General features: G+C 52.3%; 1 non-coding gene across 1 annotated transcript in view; it reads right to left on the minus strand.

Annotated features, from left to right (window-relative positions):
• Positions 1-48, minus strand: part of LOC140352754 (5S ribosomal RNA) — a 119-nt gene extending 71 nt beyond the window's left edge. Inside the window, exon 1 of the ribosomal RNA XR_011925662.1 lies at positions 1-48. This exon is cut by the window's left edge and continues 71 nt beyond it. This is a non-coding gene — a ribosomal RNA (5S ribosomal RNA).
• Positions 49-5,000: the final 4,952 nt, after the last annotated feature.

A 5,000-nucleotide genomic window follows, 5' to 3' on the forward strand; every position in this document is an offset into this window, starting at 1 on the left:
CCGAGATCAGACGAGATCGGGCTGGTCCAGGGTGGTATGGCCGTGAGCGAAATGTTCCAGGTCAAAACGGCCTTTTTTATATCAAACACTGTCTTTTCGTGAAGAGTACCTTCACGCCACTTGCTCGGTCAAAATTGGGATATCTCAATGAAAAACTTCTTTTTTTTTTTTTTTTTTTGACAGGTGAAAAAGTGTGAAAATGCTCACAGCACCTGGTATTCCCCGGCGGTCGCCCATCCAAGTACTAACCAGGCCTAACCCTGCTTGGCTTCCGAGATCAGACGAGATCGTGCTGGTCTTTTTTTTTTTTTTTATCTTTTATTATCAAAAACATCTTAAAACAAGTATTTACATATATTTACATGAATGTACAGACATACATGACACACAAGGGCAAGGGAATGGGATACACAAGGGCAGGGGGAGACGAGACAAAAATTTACAGAAAATCAAACACACAATCATTCTCCAAACATTCTTCAGTGATGGGGGGTGATGCCGTGGTTGGGGGGGGTGATGCCGGGGTCAGAAGAGGATGTCCAGGTTTCCAGAGGGTGTGAGGTGGATCAGGGTGTTGTGGGGGACGAGGTGGGTGATGAACCGGTGCTCTGCTGCCATGTGGAGGTGTCGGAGGTGTGCGGCCAAGAGTCCTTTGAAGATGGGCCAGGGTGCTGCTGTTTTATTGTCACGGAGATGGATGTTCCTGTTGAGATATAATGTGTACCGGGCTATGGAGAGGGTTAGTCGGGCGAGATGGGTGTTGGCTCCAGAGCGACTCTGTCCGGGACCAAAGAGGAGGAGCCAGGGCTCCTGGTCGTCCCCTCCTAGGGCCGCCGGCGGTGGGAGCCTCCAGGACAGCCTCCGAGCGAGGAGGTCCTGCAGTCGGGACCAGAACGGGCGGACGGCCGGGCAGGTGTACAGCATGTGCTCCAGGGTCTCGGGGGGTCCGTGGCACACGGGGCAGTCCGCAGCGTAGCTGTCGGGAAGAAATGCGTGCAGTGCTGCGGATGTAAAGACGATCCTGTGTCTAAATCTGAAGTCAAAATGACCTACGTTATGTGGGGTGTACCAATTAAAGATGTTGGCCCAGATGGTTGCGATGGTGCGTGCGGGGAATGTTAATGACCATTTGTGTTCCGAGGCGGGACGCCCGAGCACTCCCGGCAACAACAACTGATACAGGATGCGGGTGGGTAGGTCTGTGAAAATCCTAAACCTCCCCGTGCTAACAAATACATTAAAATTCAACTTACCTGTCGTGCTCCCCATTTGGCCCAAAGTGCTTCCCCAATGCCTGACCAGATTCCTGTTAAAAATACTTACCATACCACTAATATACTTTCTCCTAAACACTTTACCTGCTAACCTAAAACACTTCCCTATGTAATCTACACTAAAATTACCTTTCACGTCAAATACCTTACCTACATATTCCAGCCCAGCCTCCTCCATCGCCCCACTGATCATGCACTCGCGCTTCCCGGGGGGAGCGGAGAGCAAGTCAGGGTTATGACGGAGGGGCATGTGCGCGAGACCCTCACCGCTGTCTGGAACCGCCACAGTCAGGGGCCTGAAAGTCCTCCACGCCTCCAAGAGTTCCCTCTCGAAGGGGGGGAGGCCCTCCAGGACCGAAACAGGGGGCAACAAACACAAATTATAAACACCAAACTTACCTAGACTATTAACAAACTCACCTATATAATCCTTCCATGGAGCATCTACCTCAACGTCTAGAAATTTCCGAATTGTTTTCAGCCTGAAGGCCTTCTTCCTTAACTCTAAATCTGCTAACTTTAAACCTCCCTGATCGTACTCACCTATCATAACCTTATGTGCAATAAAGCCCCTCTCACGATTCCACAAAAAGTGGTTTATCACTAACCTTAATTTGTTAGCATAGACCCCCGGCAGGCCGTACACGGAGAGTGCATGGTTCAACATGGACATGCACAAAGAATTTACAACTAAGACTTTACCTTTTAATGTCAGATTACGACGTCTCCAAAAATTCAAGCGCGCTGTAATTTTCTCGCACAAAGGCGACCAAAGTGCAGTACGACACGCCTCCTCGTCTCTGCCCAGGGGGACGCCGAGGACCTTGTAGGAGTCCCCCGCCTCCCGGAGCTGGACAGGGAGAGGAACAGGCGTGACGCTGCCGCAAAATTTAACCGTGGTTTTATCGAAATTGATTTTGGCCCCTGAAGCGAGGCCGTAAACATTGAGCACGTGGAGAGAGGCGTTCAGGCTCTCCACGTCTCGGAGGATCAGATTCGTGTCATCTGCGTACTGAAAAATTTTGACTTCCCTACCCGCAGGCGTGGTCAGTCCCCTCACCGCCGCGTCCGCCCTCAACATGGCCGCCAAAGGCTCAGCGGCGATGCTGTAGAGGAGCGACGAGAGGGGACAGCCCTGCCTGACTGATCTTTTTAAGGGGAAAGAGTCAGTTAGAAACCCGTTGACTTTGACCTTACTGACCGCAAAGGAATAGATGAGCTGTAGCCAATTAACAAACCGTTCGCCGAAACCTAACTTACCTAATACAGTCCAGAGGAACGAATGCTCAACTCTGTCGAACGCCTTGTTAAAGTCTACACTAACGTGAATACCACCGGTCGCGTGCATCTGCCGAAGGAGATATCTCAGAGACAAAACTGTGTCTGAGATGTCCCTCCCGGGGACGCTGTAGGCCTGCGAGGGGTGTATGACGGATCCAATCACACGCTTTAACCTACCTGCTAATACCTTTGCTAAAATTTTATAGTCTACGTTCAAAAGGCTAATGGGCCTGTAGTTGGCGAGGCTGCTCCTGTCGCCCTTCTTAAAAAGCAGAGTGACGACACTCATCGCAAAACCATCGCCAACTCTACTCTCACTCTCAAAATCCTGATATAATAGGAGTAGGATCGGAGCTAACCTGGAAGCGAAACGCTTGAAAAACTCACAGGTTAGTCCGTCCTCTCCGGGGCTTTTCCCTGTATTTAAACTCTTGACTGCAGCCTCTATCTCCATGAGAGACAGAGGCGCGTCGCACAGCTCCCTATCCTCCCTGCTCAGTGTGCGCTCCAGAGCACCTACAGCCTGGTCTAAAGCCTGCTCTGCCACTCCGTCTGAACTAAAAAGCCTACTATAGAAATCCTGCGCTGTCTCTAAAACCTCACTTACCTCGGAAACAATCTTACCTGTCTTATCTATCAACTTATCTATGTGCATCTTTCCCTGTGTAACCTTCTCACAGCCGAAGAAGAACGCTGTCGAGCGTTCTCCTTCGACTGTGTGTCTGGCTTTTGCCCTCAAAATTGCACCCTGACACCTACTTACCTCCAGCTGCTCCAGCTCAGCGCGCACCACCAGGTACTCTGGATCCACAGGGCCAGTGGTGGAAGCTGCGCCCTGGTCCAGGACCTGCAGGCGCTGGCGGAGAGCGGTCTCCCTCCTGGTCGACAGCCACGCCTTGTGTTTGCTGTAATTGACACAGAGCTTTTTAATGCGTGTTTTTGCCGTCGGCCACCAATCGACCACGCTGTCGATCAGCTCCAGCTCCATGTCAAATACATCAAACAAAAAGTCCATTTTCCTACAAAAAGTTTCATCACCGAGGATGGAGCTGTTTAGGACCCACAGTCCTCCATTCCTCGGTGATGAAACTAACCCAAAATAAATATCTAAAGTGGAGTGATCACTCAAGCCTGACCACTTGTAGGAAGCACCACTGACTCTCTGTGCCAGGTCTGAGGAGGCAAAACAGAGGTCAATGCGGGACTGCTTCAGGACGCCCTGGACGACCTGCCGCCTGGAGAAATCCTTCAGGAAGGGGTGGACGAACCGCCACACCTCCGTCAGGTTCCTGCTGGCGGCTTCTTCCAACAGGGCTGTCCTGGCAGTGCTGTTTTTAAAAGAGTTGTTAATGCCGATGTCTGTCTTGCAAAGTGTTGTATTAAAGTCACCGATTATGATTGTATTGTCGTTCGCAAAGCGAAATATTTTTTTGAAGAATTGCCTCCTCAGACCATCATCGTTCGGGGCGTAGATGTTAATTAGTCTGAACTTCACTGTGTCCGTGAAGTCCAGGACCAGGAAGGAGCCCTCTGGGTCGGCGTGTACCAGGGTGGGTTGGCCTAAGACACCAGGCCTCACCACCGTGGCCACACCGCGCGAGCACGCCGTGCCCAGGGCCCAAAATACAGAGCCTACTCCCATGCTCCGCACTTGTTGCGCGTGGCTGACATCCCAGTGCGTTTCTTGGATGCAGAGCACGTCCCACTTGGAAAAGTGTAACGCGCTCTGCATCCGCACTGGGCTCCGCAGGCCGCCTGCGTTCCAAGAGGACAAGGAGAACGCCATTAAGAGGAGACCTTGGAGGATGTAACCCATCTTTTATTTAGACTTCTTTTTGGCGCCCGTCGCATCCGACTGCCACACTCTTTTTCTGACTTCACGGGTGGAGAAATCCATGAAGTCATCATTAAAAACAGTCTCGAGCTCACCTCGTGGGGCAGAGCTGCGTGTGGAGGATGGTGGGTTGATGGAGCTTTCTGCTGGCGCTTTTGAAGTGGTTGGAACGGAGGAGGCAGAGCCGCTCTCAGCAGCAGCGCCCTCTCCGTCTCCTGCCACCTGCTTCCTGCGTCTTGCCCCTTTCTTATCCTTCTTCTCCACCTGTCCCCTCTTACCACCGTCCGACTGGAGCTTGGGATCATCACCCAGCCCTGTGGTGATGTCCCCCCCTTTGGAGGTAAGATGCGGGGCCTGTCCCGCACCCATCCTCCTCCCGGGTTCAGCCTCTTCCTCCACGGGCTTAGGAGTTGGACCCTCACGAGTCCCCTCCCTCTGGTCAGGAGGAGCAGTTTGTCCTGCTCCCACCTTCCCAGACGCCAGCGCTGAGCCGAGCACCATCTCCAGTGCGACGGACGCCTCCTCGTCTGAGGAGTCAGAGGAGCAAGAGGAGCCAGACACCTCTGGCTCCCCTGACTCCTCCACAGCCTCCTCCTCCAAAAACTCCTCTA

Source organism: Eucyclogobius newberryi, unplaced genomic scaffold (assembly GCF_026437365.1).
Source record: "Eucyclogobius newberryi isolate DKJ021-1_F unplaced genomic scaffold, fEucNew1.0.hap1 SCAF_86, whole genome shotgun sequence".
NCBI lineage: Eukaryota > Metazoa > Chordata > Actinopteri > Gobiiformes > Gobiidae > Eucyclogobius > Eucyclogobius newberryi.